This window comes from Enhydra lutris, unplaced genomic scaffold, assembly GCF_002288905.1.
Source record: "Enhydra lutris kenyoni isolate GAN:26980312 unplaced genomic scaffold, ASM228890v2 scaffoldscaffold2, whole genome shotgun sequence".
Taxonomy (NCBI): Eukaryota; Metazoa; Chordata; class Mammalia; order Carnivora; family Mustelidae; genus Enhydra; species Enhydra lutris.
In genome coordinates, this window is record NW_019154086.1 from 19,880,462 (window position 1) to 19,903,093 (window position 22,632).

The window sequence follows — 22,632 nt, forward strand, 5'->3', positions numbered from 1 at the left end:
GGAAGGGTAGATGACCTCTAAGGACCTCTTGACTTCTCCAGCCATGTCTACGAGTTATTGAGAGAGGAAAATTGCTTTTGCTCAGGACTACCATTTCTTGCTCTGACTCCTTCAAGGGTCTGTCAGAAGTCAGTTTGTCTCTGAGCACCTATCATATGACAGAACTGGCTGGACTAAACCTCTGGTGTGCTTTCAGATTTAATTTGAAATTAAAACACTCTGAACCTATGAAACAAGTGTTAAGAAGTGCAGTGATCTACTCGTTTTTTCCTACAATGGCTATTTGACATCTCTTTTGGGAACAGTAAACAAATTCTTTGAAAACAATATTTTGGTGCCCCTGATTTGCAGGCGGCCAGATTATGTGTTTATTCTGTCTCCTGGTTATCTCAGCGCTGGAAAGATGGTCTTCCTGTCTCTGCAGGGATCCTGCTGGTAACGGAGCCTCTTCCACGAAGAGGTAACTCTGCTGAGAGCAGAGAAATTAGGGTGTGAGGTGTGGAGTAGAAAGGAATTCTTAGAAAACAGCAGGCACTGTGAGTACACAGTGATAAACTGAACCCTACTGTCCCAGCTCAGGTTTGGATCTTTAATGCTTGTCTTAATCCAGACAGCCAGGAAGGGAGTGGCATCAGCTCCATGGGCTCTCTTAGTGCTACCCAAACCCTAGATGACTGATTACAAAGATGCTCCGAATTATTATGAGAGGAACTCTGAGATCATTTACACTTATGTTCTCACTGGGAGCCTTCTGATCAAGTTCTTTAGGATACGGGGCTGCTGGGTGGTATGAAGCACAGAGCAAAGAAGGCTCTGTCCATTTGCTGGAGCCCCACAATTCCACAACAGGGCCTGCAAATTCTTCTCCTCTCCCCGTCATCATGTCTTTCTCTTCCCTTGGAAGTTCTGTCACTGCCTGAACGCAGTTTGTCTGCCTCTGGACTGGGGGACTGACCTTTTGCTCTCAAGCAGAAAGCAAACAGCAGGTCAGTCGTCTCCTGGAGACCCACCCTGACAGGAAACAACCAAGAACCTGTCACTCTACCACATTCCTAGTTTCTGCTATTTAGGACCTAAGGGAAAAAGGATCAAATGATTTCTCCCAAATGGCTGATACATATTTATTGATTATCTGTAAACTTTAGGATGGTGAGCTGGGGCCAGGGAGTGGGATAGGGTCTCAGTCACAGAGAACTTTTCTTCTTCAGGACCCTGGGATGGAGGCCCACTAAACAGTTTCCAAAAAGAAGGAAAAGATCAGATTTGTGTTTTATAAAAATCATATAGTGATGAAAATAGATTATGGAGCAAAAAAGCAGGGGGAGAGATGATGGTGTCGAAAACCAGTGGTGGCAGGAATGGGAATGGAGAGAAGCGTATAGATGCCTGAGGGTCTGGGAGGTAGCACTAACTAGTCTTGGTGTTTATTGAATGTGGCAGGGTTGGGGGCACAAAAGAGGGGGGAATCTGGGTTTTTAGTTGACAAATGGTTGGTAATGAAACTGGGAATATAGGTAGAGGAACAGGTGTTGTTTCTTGCAAGTAAGGGTATTGTAATGGTGAGTTTATTTCTGAATATATGCCTCTGATGTATCTGTGGGACATTTAAATGCAGATCCTTATTAGAGGGTAGCATACATTTGTCTAGAATTCAGGAATGAAAGTAGAGCTAGAGGATAGTTGAGATTGGTCGGGGAGGGGATGCAACAGAGGTTCTAGGACTATACTGTAGGGAACACGGACGCTAAAGGGATCCGGAGGAAGGGAGGCCAAGAAGGGAGGCTGAGCAAGGGGGTCTCAGAGAAAAGATAACCAGAAGACTATAAAGGAAGAGCACACAGTTGTGTCAAATGTGGCTAAAAAGGTAAGAAAGATAAAAGTGAAGTGTGTTTAAATACAGAAAGAGTTGTCCATGACCCTTTAAAGGCAGTGGTAAAGGTCGGGGTGAAACCAGAATGCGGTAGGTTGAGGAGTGAGTGGCAGAAGAGAAAGCAAAGGCGTGACCATTTTAGAAAGTTTGACTATGAAGACAGAGAGAGAGGGGAGGCTGGAAGGACGCTATAGAATCCAAGGGAGCCAATTTACTTATCTATTTTGTTTCATTGTATGTAGCACTTGCGAGAGATTGATATAGTGCTATACAAGAAAAGAAGGAAAAACAATCATCATATACATGTAATGACTTAAAATGAATCTCAAAAGCGTCGTGCTATATAAAGAAGCCAGACACAAAAGACTTGAAACAGATTCCATTTATATGAAGTCCTAGAAGAGGCAAAATTACAGCACCAGAGAGCAGATCAGTGTTTGCCAGGCATGGTGGCACGGGGTGGGGGTGTGGGGTTGCTGGGCCTGGACATTGACTACAGATGGGCACAGGGAGCTCTTAGAGTTGTTGGAAATGCTCAATGGAGGCAGTCATCGGTGGGCGTATTTTGGAAATGCCCAGATCTCAGCTACCACAGATGAGCTGGATGACTCCAGTCCCCCAACAATGGAGTTCAGGTTTCAGGTACCGCAATATCTTATCTATGAGTTATTGCATAACGTAAAGACTTTGCAGTCAGCTCTTCAGGCCGCAGATCACTGAGTAAAGGGCGGTTGTGCACCAGGATCAGTGTCTGACATGTCACTTTCAGTCTGAAGCTTACTCGTCATGCCCACCTGTTATCCAGTCTGCTCATAGGCAGCAAAGCACAACTTTGTGCTACCTTCTTGGTCCCAGTGATACACCCATATGACATTTTATAAAAATATGTAATTGAAAGAAGGAACTAGCTAACAAAGATGAAAGTGCAGCAAAGAAATGAAAAGAGATCAGGGTGCTGGGTGGCTCAGTCAGTTAAGCGTCTACCTTTGGCTCATGTCGTAATCCCAGGGTCCCGGGATTGAGCCCCATGTCAAGCTCCCTGCTTAGCATGGTCTGCTTGTCCCTCTCCCTCTGCCTCACTCCCCACTCATGCTCTCTGTCTTTCCCTCAAATAAATAAAATCTTAAAAAAAAAAAAAAAGGATAGATCTTGAAAAAAATGAAGAGATCATTCTGGAAGTGGAATTCAAAACAAATGTCAACGGGATCATAGAAGAAATAGCTGACCATGGGAATAGTTCTGCTGCCACCAATGGAGAGACTCTAGATAAGCAGCTGGAAGGATGTAGTGAAGGAGAAAGTATGGTGAACATAAATGAAGGCAATAATTACCATGAAAGGGGTGAAGGTGTCTCAGAAGTGACACTGGTAACAAAACACCCCTCACACGGAAGGCATTCTCACAGGGATGTTTCAGGAGTGGCAACATGTTAAAAGCACAATGGATACAATGTTGGAAGCTGATCCAAGCTGAGAAAGGAGTATGACCAGAGGCCCCAGGATAGGTCCCTTAAGCAGCCAACTCTTGATTTCAGCTCAGATAATGACCTCAGGGTCCTGGAATGGAGCCCCCAGCATGGGACTTCACTGCTCAGCAGGGAGTCTGCTTGAGATTCTCTCTCTTCCGCTCCCTCTGCCCCGCCCCCACTTGTGAGCTTTCCCTCTCTCTCTCTCTGTGTGTGTGTGTGTCTAAAAAATAAAATAAAACAATTCTTTAAAAAAAAAAACAGCACAAAAACCAAAGGAGTATGACCAGTTGCCAAGGTGGAGAGAAAAGTTCTCACCCCGTGTTATAAGTTCTATGACAAGAAGGCCAGCACTCTTCAAACGACTCCTGGTAAGCTTTTCACAAGTGAATAAAATAACTTTCAAGGTTTCTGATATTTTAAATTGAAGTGTACTAAATAAATATCTGTTTGACCTTTTAAAAAAATTTCTCTATTCATTGGGGCTCATGGAACAATACAATTTTCCCCATTATTTATTTAAGATCACTTTGCAGGGTATCAGCTTGCACTATTGTTCAAGCAAGGACTACCTATGTCTTTTTTTTTTTTTTTAAAGATTTTATTTATTTATTTAACAGACAGATCACAGGTAGGCAGAGAGGTAAGCAGAGAGAGAGACGGGAGGAAGCAGGCTCCCCGCGGAGCAGAGAGCCCGATGCGGGGCTCGATCCCAGAACCCTGGGATCATGACCTGAGCCGAAGGCAGAGGCTTTAACCCACTGAGCCACCCAGGCGCCCCAGGACTACCTATGTCTTGATTGAGGGGTAGTTACAAGACTGTACACACTTGTCAAAACTTATCAAGTCACACGTTTAAAACAAATAACTTTTATTGTATAAAAATTAAATCTCAATAAAACGGTTAAAAATGGCTCATATATTGAAACTGCATTTGACTGACATTTTACACATATTTTTAATCTTGCAGCGCTACACTGTAATTTTTACCTCAACTGACAGATAAAAGAACAAAGCCTCAGAGAGGTGGGTATGACTTTTCCAGGCCACACAACTAGCCAGCGCCACAGCTGTGACCAGGCTGTCCCCGTAGCAGGGCTTCTGCGACATGGCTGCTAACTATTGGAACCACTGGAGACTTTCAAAGCCCCTGTGTCCAGACTGTACCCTTACCAAGTTGGAGAACTGTGTCTGTATCACACTGTCTTCCATCTGAGCCAGCAGGAAACAGAATGTGGTGACATGTCATGTGAAAAAAAGTTTGAAAACCTGGGTGGCAGGATGGAATATCTAATTTCTATAAATAAGGATTAGTGAAGGCTCATTAGAGTGTTTTTCTCCACAGAAGCCCAAACGACAAAATAGACTTTATCTGTACAAGTTATAGGCTTCTTTCAACAGACCAAAAGTACAGAGAGAATTGAGATTTTCTTTGCAAAGTTGATTTGGGTTCTTTTTTTTTTTTTTAAGATTTTATTTGATTATATTTATTTGACAGAGAGAGAGATCACAAGTGGGCAGAGAGGCAGGCAGAGAGAGGGGGGTAAGCAGTTTCCCTGCTGAGCAGAGACCCTGATGTGGGGCTTGATCCCAGGACACTGAGATCATGACCTGAGCTGAAGGCAGAGGCTTTAGCCCACTGAGCCACCCAGGCGCCCTGATTTGGGTTCTGAAAGACTTGTGTGTGTGTGTGTGTGTGTGTGTGTACATGTGAAGACAAAAGAAGAGCTGTTTGCGGTCCACAGCAAAATTGAGTAGAAGGTACAGGGATTTCCCATCTACCCTCCCGCCCCCACACAGGCACACCCTACCCCATTACAAACATCCCCCACCAGCGCCCTACATTGGCTACCATTGCTGAACCTACACTGACACGTTCTTATCACCCAAAGCCCAGAGTTTACATTACGATTCACTCTTGAGGTTGTACTGACTCTTGGATCTCAGCTGTAACTGCCTTTTCAATCCTCGATTTCAATAGTTATTTAGTACTTACTATGGGCCAGGCCCTTGTTAGGGGGGTTTTATACATTATGGTAGTCCCCCGCCTTATCCCTGGTGGTTAAGTGCACCAGCTTTGGAGGCAGGCCTACCCAGGGCTGATCCTGGCCTAACGACTTAGTTAACTGTGCACCATGAGCAAGTTGTTTAACCCAGTTATCACATTGCTAAAAAAAAAAGGATGAAATGCCTACAACCGGAGCCTACTACCATTGTTTAGTAAGTTAATGTACGTAAAGCAGTGAGTGCAGTGCGTAGCATGTAGGAAGTTCTCAAACAGTGGCTCTTGTTATTATTGCTGAAACACACTAGCAATTGAGAGAAAGATGTTTTCTTATTTCTTGTTTCCTTTCTGTACAATTGTTCTTTTTTAGAGATTAACCACTAGAATATAACGGAATAACAGCTGGATTTCACAGTGAACCTAAAGATAGAGGTTCTCGTATTCCCTTATGTTCCCTTAGGCTGTTTTTTTTTTTTTGTTTTTTGTTTTTTTTTAATTTTATTTGACAGATCACAAGTAGGCAGAGAGAGAGACAGGAGGAGGAGGCAGGCTCCCCGCTGAGCAGAGAGCCCGATGCGGGACTCGATCCCAGGACCCTGAGATCATGACCCGAGCCGAAGGCAGAGGCTTTAACTACTGAGCCACCCAGGCGCCCCCCTTAGGCTGTTTTTTAATTTTACTTTACCTTTATGATGACATTTCACAGGCCGACTATTTCGTACAAATATAATAATATTGGGATTTATGTTATGCATAACACGATGTCCTTGGAGAAGTGTTGTTTCTAGCAGTTACATCCTGAGTTTGTGAATCCCTGTATGAATCAACTAGGTATCTCACAATCTGGGATGTGTGACCATAAAACAATCAGAAAAAAAGCTGGATTGGGAAATGGACAAAATGCCTGATGGTGAACCTAAGTTAGCTCCCCAAATGGCAAGCTACAAAGTAAGAGAATAATAGGAAACAGTTGTGGTTTGCATAGAGTCAATAGTGGAAGCCATTTTTGAAATTTGCAGGATCCAGGGTTGGGACCCAAAATGAATGAATTAATAAATATTAATCTTTGTAGTGCGTACAGAAGACAATAGCAAATTTTTAAGGAAAGATTGTTTTAAACATCGACAAGAAGATAAAGATGTGGGATACACTCAAGAAAAGAACTGCAAAATTCAGGAGAAACTATGAAAACCAGGAGAAAGGACAAGGAGAATCGTCTCTTATTTCTCAATAGAAAGGGGGAAGTTTGTGAAATGTAGGAAGCTGTCTCCTTGGATGCCTTGAAGGCTACCCTCTAAGTTAAGAACAGACACAAAAGAACCTCACACAGTGCCTTCGAGCAATATGACTCCATGAGACTTGGCTTCCTGACTTGTGCTCCTGAACACACTACATGTTTCTGAAAATCAAAATCTGAAATCTTGCAGCTTGAGTGGCTAGTGCATTCCTGAGGGGACGTTAATCACATTTTCGCTTTCTCACTCTGTGGTCATCATTCAGTTCCATTTGCAAAGCAACCCACCAGACCCCATAAGAGTGGAAGTAATGGGTCAGCAGAAACACCTGCCAGGACTTCAGATCAGGTTCCGGACAACTTATAGTGCACCCTATACACAATCGGAAAAACACCGTTTTTGCTTTTGGTTGTTCCTTACAAAAGTGCAAGGATCTGGGTTCACCTGAATAATGATGTATGACATTGTCTTTCATTTCTGTCCATGTCCATTGAGTCATCCCAGCGGGACTCCCTAGCAGCCCGTGTTCCCTGAGATAGACTGCTGGGACGGGGCAACTCACATGTGTGAGGAATGGGACACGAGTCAGTTCTGAAATGTTTAAGGGTATTTTCTTGCTAAGAATGGTTCCTGCTTCCTTGGAGTGGAAAGTGTGATGGACTGGGATGGCTTGGGAGGAAATCTTAAAGAAGAGACATAACAGAACTAAAGTCCAAGCCGACTGCTTGTCCAGTTAGGATGGATGGAGTCACAGTGCATGTCCATGAGCTCATAGAGAAATCCAGCTTATTTTCAGCAATAACCCTCAAGTGCAATAAAAGACCCAAAGGATCTGTGGTTCTGAGCGAATGTGTTTCCAGCTGTAATTGACAAGTTGTTGCCACACAAAACCCTCCTGATACTAACTGAAAAATAACCTATATCCTCCTTTTGTAAAGTTGTGCTTTAAAAAAATTTTCCTCTGTGCTTAAGAATCTCCTGTTTCTCTACTTCCAGCTCAGGACTCACCCCTCCCTCCTGTTCTCTTCATCATGCCTTTGGCCCCCCACCCCAGAGCTCCACAAATACCATTTTCCTTAACCAACTGCTCCACGCTTTCACTGTGCCTCAGTTAATGGCTCTCATTTTCTTTGGTGGTCTCATTACCTCCCAATTAAGCTCCCCGTGGCACTAATATGCAAGCTTACTCTGATTTGTAAACCAAGCTTGTTTTTCCACCAGGGCAGGATGCCTATTGAAATAACTGTGGAAGGCTGGGTCTCTTTGATGAATATCTTTTATTACGTGATTAAACTGAACTTTACTTCCTGCCTAAGGTCAAGTTCAAAGAATCTCTCTGTATGTTGTCTCACCACCTCTGTTTTTCTACCTAATCTGAAAATAACAGCCCATCCCCAACATGTTTCTCTCTCTCTCTCCCTCTCTCTCTCGTATCTATTTGCAGATGGCCATCAAGCCCCCTTGCTCCCACCTCCCCTGGTGGCTTGTTCAGCTTTGCGTGGTGGCGGTAGAAGCTACTTTCTAAGGAGAAATACAGCAGCACACAGCAGAGTGGCAGAGCAGCCTAATTTAGACTGCATTTATTGACTGCACCACTTTATTTCTAGAAAGATCCTATGATCAGTATTCAGCTCAATCTCTGCAATGGCTTATCACTCAGTCAATGGCTTTATATCCCAAAGAAATAAGAAGGCAGATGGGCTCTTTCTCTCTGAGCTTACCCATGTGGGATCTGGACAAGATGCTTGAACCTACTGAGCCACATTTTCCTCATCTATAAGACGGAGGTAATAGCATACCTTATCCCATGTGAAGATTAAATAAGACAAAGTACATAAAACGATTGGCACAGTGCCTGCGAGGTCAGCACAATGTGGCAAGTGAGAGCACAGACTGAAGCTGGACTGTCTTCAAATTCTCCCTCAGGCTTTTGTTGTAGGTCTAATTTAAGGCAAGCCCAACAACCTTGTGCTTCAGTTTGCCAATCTGTAAGATGGGACAATAACTGAGTCTACCTTACAAGGTTGTTTTGAGAATTAAATGAATTCATAGAACTGCCTAGAATAATGCCTGGCACGTGACAAGCACTCTACATGCATTCGCTATCATTATCAGAATATACTAGTATTGCTCCAGCTATTAAAATAAGCTGGTGCTTTAATAACACTATCCTGAAAAACCGAAAAAGTTAAAGTCAAGTAGCAGAGTTTCAATCTGTAGTCATTCATAGATTAAGATGTATCATTTTTTCTTTCACAAGGGGAAATGCAAAATTCAGTTTTGGGAAGACTATCTGGGAAGGGAGGAAGTCCCAGGAAATCTGGTTATCTTCATATTCCTCAGGAAGCCCACTGGCCCCAATAAGACCTGTACAAAGGGGAAATCTGACCTCATAATTGAACAAAACTGTATTTTTAACCCAGAAAGACAGGGCTAAGGGGATGGTTATGAAGGGCATCATTTTTCTGCAGGGAGAGAACTTAATATAGCTGGAGGTCCCAGGAGAAATACCCAACACTCACTAACGAATTGGTATTTTCTTTGTTTAAAGAACAGTTCAAAGCATCGCAAGGGGGGGGATTGTATACGATGTCCGGTATAGTACTTGCTGATGAGGTTTGAAAGACCATGTATAAGTATTTGCTGCCCCTTTAAGGTCTTTGCTAAAGCTTTTCTGTGCCACTTTGTTTTTCCTTATTTTTAAAGCTCTCAGTAGAGCCTATAAACACAAACAATGGTTTTCCTAAACCTCCGTGTATTTTCTGTAGCTTTTTAAAACATGGTTCTCAGAGAACCATCATTAGAGTGGTCTGATGTAGACAATGGACAAGATGCCTCCTGGCTAAGTGACCTTAGGAAATCACTTCTCGAATTTTAGCTTCTGTGTCTCCTGCTTCTCCCAGAGGGTTCTTGTGGACCACAAATAAGATGCAGAATATGAAAAAAAAAAAAAACCATTTTGACTCTAGAAATGGCATTAATGAAAAGATGCTATAAATGTAAATTCGCAGAGCTAAGACCGGGAGCAGCGGGATGAGGAGAGGGAGAGAGGGGAAGACACCAATGCAGACAAGAGGGTGAGCTGTGAGGAGAAAATCAGTTTTCACGATATTAACTGCAGGCACAAGAAGAAAGCAGTTTGGAAGTTAAAAGATACCTGGGAAATGAGCAACAATAGACAGAAGCAAGAATAAGATTCACCTGCATCTGCATAAGGACTGTTCTGTGCCTACTAAAAGTTGTGCTTATGAAGGGTTGGAGTGGCTGGGAAAATTCCTCTGACGTGAAGCTAGCTACAAAACAGGGCACTGCACTGTGCCTTCGGAGAGAATAAAGCCAAGTGTATAAGAAAAGCAGCAAAAAGATTGAAAATAAATACAGCGAAATTGGCTGCCTCTGAGAAGTGAGTAATTAAAGCAGATTGCTTTTATGTCTTTATTCTCTCTGAGAATTAAAATGTTCTTTACTGAACACGAGTCTTTTTTTTTTTTTTTTTTTTTTTTTTAAGGAAAACTAAACTCACAACAAATTGTAGGAGCAGAGCTAGGTCATAGAGGCCTAGCCACTGGAGAACATGGAAAAATATCCTGAAGTTTCTTGGGGCCTAACTGTGGGATTTGTACCTGAAAGGTCCCACGTGAGTCCTTGGTTCCTCCACTTCTGAGGGGTCCCGGATGGCAAGGAGCAGCAGCAGTTTCGACTGTGCTCTGTTCAGGTAGTACGAGGACCCATTTACAGTGCTCTGCCTGCAGTGGCTCATCGAATCCTCAGTAATATAATTGCTAGGGCTGCCCGAACACAGTACCACAAAGTGGCTTAGATGACAAAGATTTATTACCTCAGAGTTATGGCGGCTGGAAGTTCTAAATCAATGTGTTGGCAGGGTTGGTTCCTCCTGAGGGCAGTGAGGGAAGTGTCTGTTCCAGGCCCCTCTCGTTGGCTTGCAGATGGCCTTTCTCTCCCTGTATCTCTTCACACTGTCTGCCTTCTGTGTGTATATTTTTTCTTTTCACATGGTGTTCTTTTTATAAGGACATTAGTCATATTGGATTAGGGGCGCACTCTTCTCCACTGTGACCTTATCTTAACTAATCACCTCAGCAATGACCCTATTTCCAAATAAGGTCACATTCTGAGATGTTGGGGGTTAGGACTTCAACATACAAATGTTGGAGGGACACAATTCAACCCATGACAGCCATGAAGAAGATAACGTTTTTATGCTCCATCTTACAGATGGTAGAAACCAAGACTCAGAGAAGGTCAGTAACTTTCCAAGTTTCCAGAAGTAGTAAGTGGTACAGCTGGGATTCTAAGGGAGGCAGTTGATCCTAGAGCCTACATGATTCTGTTGTAGAGGCTCCATCAAAAGCTAGAGGAGAAATCCTATAGAAGCAGACTGTAGTTTTCCTAAAAAGCCAGGCAGGAGAACAGTGTAGCCTGACAGCTGAGCCTCACTTCAGACTTCCTGTGTTGTCTTAAAAATTACCTTCTAGACTAGATAAGGCTGGATTCAATATGCAAGTTTTGTTGCTGTATTCTATCTATGTACTGTTAATATGCCAGCATGCTTCTTACCTGACTGGTTTCATCTCCTTTAACACTCTGGTTCCGTGTACTCTGACTTTATGCAGGGTCAGAGTACGAGACAGATGGCATTAGAGTTTCTAAAACTTCAGTGAGGTTGATCTGCTGCTGAGTGGATGGCAGGAGGCATTTGCAGCAAATGGCATTGCAGGAGCAGATCCTAGACAGAGGGCCCAGCATTGCAGCATGGCTTGTGGTGATGAATTTGAGACTTTGTCAAATTTTCCACATTTTAGGATAATTTGTCTGGTACTATAGTTTGTCTGGGAGATCAAATAAGCATCACTGGGAGGTGTGGCCATGACTGGCTAGAACTTCATCTGTTAGGGCTTAGTGGCCTAGAGTCCTGTAATGGAATAGGCAAGAAATACATGAGGAGGTTGAACAGCCATTGTTTTCAAGTCTTCCAACTGGGAATCAAACTTTGTAGACATGCCCACACTGGCCTTCTGTGTCTGTGGCCTCCCTGGGAAAATCCCTGCCCCTCGAGGTCACATATTCACCTCCAGCAAGCTATGGAGCTGTTTCCCAAAGGCCGACAAGGAGGGATGATCACCTACACTGGCCAGTCAGTGTCCCCACCATCCATGTCCTGTCGATCCCTAAGGTCTTGGAGACAGATAAGTAGAGCCACATCTGGGTACTCGCCCACAGGCCTGCCTGGAAAACCAGAGCCTTGTCTTGAGAATTTGCACAACCAGTCTTATGGAATGTCTAGTCTTGCCTTCCATACCTCTCAGCCCCTAGCTTGTCACCAACCTTTGATCTCTTGGATCACAATCTTCGTGGGATCCTAGAGTCTTCGGGCTGGGAGGCACCTCTGAGAGCATCCAATCTCTCCTTCATGCTACAGATAAGGAAATGGATACCCAAGAAACACCGCAGGATGGTGTGTAGCAAAATCAAGGCCAGACGCAGCATCTCCCGACACCCTATCCCACACCCTGTCTGGAAGGCCTGCACTGGGAAGATGGCTCCTCTTGAAGGCTCGTTGGATGGTTTCTTTTATTTATCTGAAAACAAATTTCCCCTTTGCACATTTCAGTCAGGCTTTCCTTTGCTTTGTATTCCTGCTTCCTCATCTGTGAAATGAAAAGTAGTAAGTAGGAACTACCATAAGACTATAGGAAATAAATAATTACTACTATAAGTCAGTACATTCGAAGCACTTGGAATTGTTCCCAGCACGTAGAAAAAGCGCTCACCGTATGAGACACTGTTCTTGTTATTATTATTACTATAACCATTGTATTCATTTCCTAGGACTGCTGTAACAAAATACCACAAAATTGGTGGCTTAAAACAATACAATTTTCTCTTTCATAATCCTGGAGGCTAGAAGGCTGAGATCAAGGTGTTGGTAGAGGCACGCTCCTTCTAAAGCCTTTGGGGATAGAGCCTTCCTTGCCTCTTCCAGCATCTGGTACCTCCTGGCATTCCTTGGTTTGTGGTAACATAATACCAGTGTCTGCCTCCATCTCCACGTGGCTGTCTTCCCTCTGTGTCTGTGCTTCTTCTCCTCTTCCTACAAGGACACCTGTCAAATTGGATTCAGGACCCACCCTACTCTACTAGTATGACCTCATCTTAATAATTACATCTGCAGAGATCCTATTTCCAAATAAGGTCAAATTCATGGGTACCAGGGATTGGGACTTCAATCCCAATTGTGTGGGGTGGGGTGTGGAATGCAATTCAACACATAGCAATTATCATTGCTGTCAAATCAGCCCATTTTATAATGGATATTTTTGAGGGTAAAAGGCGATCACTTCTTTCTCGTCACAGTCTAAGACTGAGCTGCCTCAGAGCTTGCCTGTACTCATTTCTGTCAGAAAACTGACTTAGATAGTTTCAGAAGTTTCAGATGTGCTGGAGAGAAAAGAAAAGAGGGTTTTTAATTTGTGAAGGAGCTGCAAAGCCGATGCATTAAGGCAATTCTCTTGTTTTCATTTAAAGAGGCTATAAAGAGAGTCAGAGTTCACCAGCAGAGTGATTTCATTGTGGCTATTTATTTCCGACCAGCAATTTCTTGGTGTTCTGGGTTTGCATATATAATTACTCTGGAAGTTTCCTAGAGGGAGAAAAGACAACAAAACTTGAATAATATGATGTCCACAGCACTCCATGTATATCTCATCCCAGTACTGGAACTCTGCAGGACAATTTGTCCTCATAGAGTCAAAAGAGGGTATGATAAGAAGAAGGCACACATATGTGTATGTATATAAATGTAATATACATGTGTGTATATCTGTATGCATATCTGTATATACATATATACAGATATGTACATATTGTTGATATATGCAAAAGATGAGTCATTATCATTGCCGCCCAAATTGATTTATTTTCCATTAGTAATGTAAGTGTAGCTATACAAATATTACCAATAAATTATGAGGGAAAAGAGTAAATAGGAAAAATAATTCAGTAACATTTAATGATGATTTGAAATCCTCACTTTTATTTGGCAATTTTTGCAATTGTCAGTTGACTTGAGAATTGTGGAACATGTCACCCCTTGTTCTAGGTCACAAATATCTTAAATCAGTCATTATTTCTATGGCTACTTCTACAATTTTGTTATACCACCGTATTGGAAGAATTATGGAAAAATATTTTTGTCCTAATTTGTGAGCTTTGGGTTGTTCATTATGTTTCTGGGAGTCATTTTGAAATCCAAGATGCTGCTCCAGACCTCAAATTACAGTGATTTTATGTGCTATTGTTCAGTTTCTTCCACATGGAGAACAGATTCTAATGCAGAGCTAATTGAGTTAATGTAATAACTGCACTTTTCATGTGAGCAAATCCCTGGTGGGCTGCTGCTTTCTCTTTGAACATGAATCACAGGTTATGAAATCTATAAATACCAAAGCAAATTTGCTTGTGCATCTAAAGGAGGAAAAAAAAAATACCTTACCATATCTTACTTTATACTCAAAACTCCTTTTTGATGGGGGTGAGATATTTACTTTCTAACTCTTTGACAAGCAGGACTTTCTTGAGGTACAAAATAAGATAAGTAGGTTCAACTGGACAACAAAATGTCCCGAACCAGTCATGGTAATGCAAACCCATTTGAGTCTCACCCAAACTACGTTTTCAAAACATCACCAAGGAGTTCTCATCAGAGCAAGTCGCATTGACTTTTTTTTTTTTTTTAATGGCTTGCACATTCCTGAATCTTGCTCGCTTAAATTGAACAAGCAGCAGTGACAGGCAGAAATGATTCTTTTCTCTCATCATCTAAAAATGGCCTCAGGCAAAATATCATTTTTTTCCTTCTGCTTTCCTGCTGAAATCAGAGAGTGGGATGGCACCTGTTCAAAAAGAGGCAGCCACATGAGGCCTCTGGTGGAGCCCAGTCATCTGATTTGAATCTATGTTAGTCAGGCATCATTAGTAGGCATCAGAAGCTTCTGAAAAATGTTACTAAGATATTCCCATTCTCTCACCCAATGCTTGACTATCACATTACATTCATCAAGAATTTGAAGTCTCTCCATCTTCATGAATTCATTCATTAACGAACCTTTATTAAACAGCTGCTATGTGCTAGACACTGCCCTAGGTGATGGGTGACGGTGACCAAACACACAGACCCTATCTTCAAGGACAAAGTCAGTTGATCTCTTAATCTTTGGGGTGCCCTAGAACACTTAAGTATTAAGCCCTTAAAACCCCAGTGAGCACATTCTGGGTCCCTTAGAGCTGAAAAATCTAAAAGGAAAGAGTGTTTTAATCAGGTTTCTAGCTTCCAATCTGGCTGTATGGATGCAAGGGAAAGATTTAGAAGAGGGGTAGGGAGAACATCAATGTTCCCCTGCCTAGTTCCTTTACATAATCTGTAACCAGCCTTACCTTTTAGGAGTGGCTGGTGCCTTTTTTTTTTTTTTTTTTAATCATTACGTTCAATTAGCCAACATATAGTACATCACTAGTTTTTGATGTAGTGTTCAGTGATTCATTAGTTTTTTTAAAAGACTTTTATTTATTTGAGAGAGAGAGTGCCAAAGAGCACAAGCAGGGGGATCTGCCAAGGGAGAGGAAGAAGCAGGCTCGACAAGGAGCTCCATCTCAGGGTCCTGGGATCATGACCTGAGCAGAATGCAGAAGCTTAACTGACTGAGCCACTCAGGCACCCCTGACCGGAGCCATTTTTAATCTGAGTTGTTTATGTTGGTCTACAAACTTAAATCTTCATGTTTCCTCGGCTACACCATCATCAACCAGAGGGAAGAAGAGAGACGATACCTGCTATTGATATGAAATCTGCATGTGGTATTATGCACGCAGTAGATTCTAAATACATGCTTTTGAGAGACATATGAATACATGTTACTAATTCATCAAAATGGTTCTCGGTATGAATCTACAGATCAGTGTTAACACCAGCTCATGGGGACAGAGCTTCCTCCATGGTCCCTCAATGACTCTTGCAAACACAAGCCTATCAAACCCAGGCCCCTCTCTTATACGTTTGACACACAACTGCTCATCCATGGTACCATGCTCATATCATCAGAGCTATAACAACCTCCGGGATGGTTCAAAAATTCTGAATCAAACCACCACCAAGTACAAAGCTAGGCACACAGTACAAACGTAGAAGACATTTGGAGCTGAAACCAAATGTTCTGAGAGAACCCCCAGGAGGTCCTTCTGAGATTTAGACTCTGCGAGGATGACTTGCCCTAGGAACCCTCTGAAATACACATCAGTCCAGCTCTGCTCCCTCCTCTTCCCTACATTTTGCCCTGGAGAACACAAGGCATGCTTGATGCTGACTCTTACATGACTGGAGTTTACTTTCCTGGTAACATTTCCTGGCTGCCTTTCTAAACAAAAGAAGATAAATGCATGGGCCCAGGCGACCAGGAGGCCAGCCAAGGGGTGTCCCTGTTTTTCCGTCACAGGCTCAGATTCTGGCATCGGCACACCTGTGTGCAAATTCAAACTCTCACTAGCCAGCTTTGTGACTTTGGACCGATGACAGAGTTTCCTTGGTGCTCACTTCCTGATCCATAAAACTGGGGTAATGATAGTGTCTATCTCTATTGTGAAGATTAAATGTGGAATGAATGGCAAGTGTTTAGTAGAAAGTCCGGCACAGAGCAAGGACTCAAAATGAATGTTCCCCAAGAGCATTCTTCTGACAGGTTCTTTACATGTCCTCCCTGAGAACCATTTTGGTCTTTTCAACTCTTGGTAGTTCTAGAATCCTTATTCTTGAGGGTCTCCTCTACTTGGCTGCCTCTGCTACTTCTCTTTCTCACTCATTGCTGCAATTCGAGGTACAAACTTGCTGTACCCCAGCCTGAAGCTCTAGCTTGCAAGAATGAGTGTTCCCAACTAGCATGTAGTGGGCATAAGTTTTTGCAGTGAGACCTGAGAATCAGTCTCCTTGACCCAGGATCACTCTACCAAGCTTCTCCTTACTGGTTAAAGGCAGTCTGTGGTCTGAGTGAGTTAATGCAATAAAAAATAATTTTGCTTGATTACAAGTTAGAAATAAGTTTTGATTTTGTAGGTAGCAAGAGCTACACACATAAGCTTTAAGCTTGTTCTTACTTAAGTAACATCTCGTAAGGATAATTCAAGTAAATGCTGACAATGTGCAATCGGTTTCTTTCCATTCACAGGGTCTATGTGTTTTCCAAGTTAAAAAAGACTGGCTTCAGGATTAAAATTAAAGTATTTAGAAACTTGTCTATGAAATGTATAACAAAACAATATTTGCTGTGTTAGTATTTAGGTAAATGCCTATTAGGCTATAAATTTTTTGAGCAGAAACAGGGTTATATTTGCTTACGTATTTTCTACAGTGCCTACCACTGAGCTTTGCCCAAAATGTGTCCTCAATCAACATCTCAATCAGGCAACAAGTACCTACTGAACATCTGCTGTGTGGGAAGCTTCGACAGGGCTGTGAGGAACACAAAGATGTCTAAGGCCCAGGCTTATAGACTAAGAGGACAAGGGATACCATGATACTCAGCATAAGGGAAGATGCTTGGTGGGGTTGGAAGTGAAAATTAAATGCTGGCCATTCAGAGACAGAACATGTACTGCTGACTAGAGACTTCAATGAAACTTCAAGGAAAAGGCTGGCATTTGAGCTGGGACTTGAAGGAGATGCAAGACTTGGACACAGAGAGATGTTCATGAAGGCTTTGTAGGTAGATATGACAGCCTAATCACAGACCAAGAAAGCACAGAATCACAGAAGGGACATGGCCAGACATCTGATTTGGTATTAGGAATGCTAACTAGGAGGTGAAGCCGATAGAGTCCTTGCCTTCAAAGAGATTTCAGGGCAGTAAGAGGAGTAAGATAATAATTCAGGTGACTGTTGTTGAAAGCCTGTGCCCAAGGTGAAATGACCCAATGAGAATGGAGTGGATGAATGAGAGGGAAGAGACTGGATGGAGAGACACCAGTGAGGAGGCTAACTCAGGCCTCCCCTGGAGGCATAGTAAGGAACTAAATGTGAGGTCCACCAGTGGGAATGGAAGAAAGAAAAGATGGGAATTGAAAGGGTAACGTTCAAACCAACCTTGGAAAGTAGATGAACATGAGGAAGGAGGAGCCTAAGAAGACCCTCATACTTTGAGCACTTAGATAGATGATGATACCATTACCTCAGCAGCAAGAGCGTGTTGGGAAACGAGGAAATGGTGATTTTAGAGTGTTGGAGACATCAGCGTGACCTGCTTATAAGCATCTCTATTCCGTGGTTTGCCCAAAAGAAGAACCTGGGTGCTGTCTGTCTTGGTAGCCTCAGCACCAGTAGAATGCCTGATGCTGAGAACTTGCTCAGCAAATTTTGTGCCCCTCAACTGCAGTGTTGGACAGCTCAGTACATGGAGATGCTGGCCTGGGGCCAGGGAGGGGAGCACCCTTCCTGAGGTGGGAAAGTGTGGAGCAAAGCGGCAGAGGGCAGCACTTAGGTGGGGATAGAGCCATAAGGGAAAGTGAGGCAGGTCCTTGCAAAGGAGAAGAGAATTGAGAAAATGCAGGTCCCCGAGACACTGAAAAGAAAGGACTTCCAGAATAAGGATGAGGAGACTGAAAACACTAGCCATCAGGGAAAATACGGAGCAAAGTCATTAGGAATAAAAACTGTGTTCTTCAAAAGTAACCATTAGGGGGCAGCTGGGTAGCTCGTTTGGTTAAGCATCTGGCACGGGCTCAGGTCAGGATCCCAGGATCCTGAGATGGAGTCCCACATTGGGCTCCTGCTCAGCAGAGAGTCTGCTTCTCCCTCTGCCTGCCACTCCCTTGCTTGTGCACTGTGCTCACACACTCTCTCTTGCTCTCGTTCTCTCTGACAAGAAAATAAATTAAAAATCCTTAAAAAAATTAACCATTAGGAAAGGGAAAATACAAGGCAGAGGAGAGAAGATGTTGGCAGCAGACTATGTAAAAAAATTCTATGAGTAGATAAGAAAAAGGAAAACCAATGCAGGCAAAGACTTTAAAAGGGTACTTCATAAAAAGCATTATCCAAATGTCCAAAAATGTGTGAAAGATTTCAATTAGTAATCATGAAAAAGTAAATTAAAAACACATATCTACTTTTATGGCTAAAATTTAAGAAACAGACTATGCCAAGTTTTGGTGAGGATTTAGAACTGTGGGGATTTATGTATTGCTGGTGGGAGTGTAAATTAGAACAAACATATTGAAGAACAGTTTGGCCTTGTTTACTGAAGTGGTAGATGCATGCGATCTCAGTAATTTCACTCTTAGGCATATCCCCAAAAGAAATGTGGGTGCCCACGCATCATAAGACATATACAATAGTGTTCATAGCAGTGCTACTCATACTACTTCTGTCTGAAAACAACCCAAATGACCATCAGCGGTAGAATGTATAAATAAATTGTGGGATATAGTGTGGAACACTCTAAGAGCAATAGAAATGAATGGACTACAGCTGACTATAAGAAAGCAGATAAATCTCATGAGTATATTGTTGAGTGAAAGAAGCCAGATCCAAAAATGTAATGTACTGTGCAGTTGCATTTATATAAAGTTCAAAAACAGACAAAACTATGTATTTAGGGATGCACACTAGTGGTACAAGAATAGGGAAAAACAAGGAAATAATTGACATAGAAGTCAGGGTACTGGTTGCCTTTAGGAGGCTGGGATAGGGATTGGAAGGGTCACAGCCCACACCAAGGATGCCAGCACTATTTAATTGCTTGTCCTGGAAAGCAGTCCATGGAGCTGTATATTTATGTAGTCTGCACAGTTTGTATGCTTATTTTATTTTAGAGTAAAAAAGAAGTCATTTTAAAAACAGGAAGATTAAAAAATTACAGATATTTCAATGTGGGGTTTAGGTAGATAATAACACAGCTTTGTGAGTTACTCACCATTAACCTTCAAAAAAAAGTTTCCATAAATCTATGGGGGTAGCAGCCACATTTTCAGGGGTTAGGAAATAAACAGGTTTAAGGAAATGAAAGGTAATAGCGAAGACTTGCAAAGCACTTTGTAATGAAAAGAAGGGGAATGGTGAAGAAGTAGTTTAATTGAATAGAAAGTTTAAGTTTTTATTCTATTTTGCTTTTCAGGCTTGAGGGACTTCAATAAGAAAACAATAGGGAGAGATCAAAAAGTGCAGATGATAGAGAAGATGATTGATGGATAGGGTGCTAACCCGTAGGTGGAAGGACTGGCTGTCTTGGGGAGGGAGTTACTTCCTCAGTGACAGGCATAAAGAAGAGCTCTGGGGGGAGGGAAAGGAAGGGGTCCAAGATGACAGCTAAGAATCAGTGTCCCCTTCTACTCAGAAGATGAGAGGTGCTAACGTAGTCTTGGTGGCACACAGTTTAAGGATAATTGTTAAAATGCTAAGTGAAATAAGTCAATCAGAGAAAGACAATTATCATATGGTTTTCACTCATATGGGGAATATAAGAAATAATGCAGAGGGATGCCTGGGTGACTCGGTTAGTTAAGTGTCTGCCTTTAGCTCAGGTCATGATCTCAGGGTCCTGGGATTCAGCTTGGAACAGGCTCCCTCCTCAGCAGGGAGTCTGCTCCCCCCCCCCCAAATAAGTAAATAAATAAAATCTTAAAAAAAAAAAAAGAAAAGAAAGAAATAGTGCAGAGGATCATAGGGGAAGGGAGGGAAAACCGAATGGGAAGAAATCAGAGAGGGAGACAAACCTTGAGAGACTCTTGACTCCAAGAAACAGACAGAGGGTTGTGGAAAGGGAGGGGGTGGGGGGTTGAAGGGTGTTGGGCATTAAGGAGGGCAAGTGATGTGATGAGCACTGGGTGTTAAACACAATTGATGGATTATTGAACACTATATAAAAAACTAATGACGTATTATATGTTGGCTAATGGAATTCAAATTTTAAAAAGACAAAAAGAGAAAAAATAAAATAGATGTAAAAAAGCAAAAGAAAAGTTGGAGGAAAGAAACTTAAAACATATAAATCAATTACACTGTTAGGACTTTATTTGGATCATGATTTGGACACAAACTGTAAAATATTATGAGACACTGGGGGAAAAAAGAATAATTGTTATTATATTCTTACATAAATGGGCCAACACCATTTATCATGGTCTGCATACTAATGGTAAGGGCAGGCATTGCTACAGACATATTTGTAGGTATAGTTCAGAAAGCTGAAAAGATCAGAAAAATGCTATTTCCTGCTTTTCTCAGTAAATTAACCGATAAGACTATTCGCTGAGGGTGGAGAGATTGAGAAAGAGTTTTTTTTTTTTTTTAAGATTTTTATTTATTTGACAGACAGATCACAAGTAGGCAGAGAGGCAGGCAGAGAGAGAGAGGAGGAGGAGGCAGGCTCCCCGCTGAGCAGAGAGCCCGATGTGAGGCTCGATCCCAGGACCTGGGATCACGACCTGAGCCGAAGGCAGAGGCTTTAACCACTGAGCCACCCAGGCGCCCCGAGAAAGAGTTTTAAAGAAAATGGGAGAAAGTTTGAATCATTGAAGACATGGGGGAAGTTGCCGATCAAAGTCAAGTGTAAGGATTGACGGGGAACCCTGAGTGCCCAGCTGAGATTTGGGGCCATGAGTCTGTGGTTGCATGAATCTATGTAGTAGTAGGATTTTTTTCATCAATGCTCAGCTTCTTGGAAAAGGAAAAAGGAAACAGTAGCACTAATGCAATACCGTATTTTGCTGGATGAGTATAGCAAGAGACAGGGGAATGGAAAGTGGCAAAGAATCTGAAAATGGTGGCAAAGAGTGGTTTAGGCTCTCACCATGGGATCCAAGTTTGGAAAAAAAGCCATGAGAGGAATTTCTGGATAAACTGGAAGTGTCGTGGTCAAAGAATAAGGGCAGAAGAAGTGGAGTCATGAAAGCGTTGGAAAGATTGAAAATTGTTATCATCTGGAAGAATATTAGACAACAGTTCCAACAGATGAGTTTCTAGGTGGAGAGTGGGTGGCTAAAGAGGAAAAGAAATCATTCTGTTATTATAAGAACGAGGTCTAAGAATTGCAGGGCTAGGTTATTGGATGAATCTTCTAAATGAACATTGAAAGCTTTATAGTATGGGAAAGAGGTTTCAGATTTTATGCCAACTATGAGTATTCTGGCTGCCTGGATTCTTGTGTTGAGAAGCATTCTGAGGACGTTGTAAAGTTCCGATAGAAAGCATAGCAGGATATTGAGCAATATTTGCCCATAGAAGGAGGGAATAGTAATGAACATGCCATATACATGTTTGTGATAACCTGTTCAAAGACTATAGCACGAGTCAGACTGCAGAAGAAAACTAAATGAGATACGAGCCAGGAATTCAAAGCATAAGAGGTAGGGCTAGTTTGAGGTTAATTGCGTGCATGAAGTAAATATTACTCACCAAGTTGATTTGTTTTTTCTTTCTAACTAGGCTTTATATCTTCCTTCCCTCATCCCTCCTCAACTAGTTACCATCATGAATTTAATTCCCCATCTATTTTAAAGGAGACCTAAATTATTCTTTTGGCTATATTTTTGAGGTTTGCCCAATCATAGGTCATTCAGTGGAAATCTAGACTGCAATGTCCACACACATTTAAGGAATTCCAAACTATTCTTGCCAAGACCTACTTGGCCCTTAGGAATGCTCCCAGGGTTTTACAGAAGAGAAAGACAGCAAATTGGAAGACAGATTGTATTATCTGTGAATTGTCCATTTAGAATATGATTGCTCTGTACTTGGAATGATGGAAAGAGGGACTAAACTATAACTCCATCTTATGGAGCATGCTTTATTTTCATGAATACTTTCAATGACCCTGTGGATCAGATATTATCACTGCGATTTATTGTGTATTTTATTATTTTAAACTATTTTTTAAGTTACAAGAAAATGCATTTTTCTTGTAAGAGAGTACAGAATTAGGCATAATAAAATTGAGAGTTTCTTTCTTAACACATCTTGTCTTTCACTCTTGCTGTTTTGCTGGCAGAGACAGGG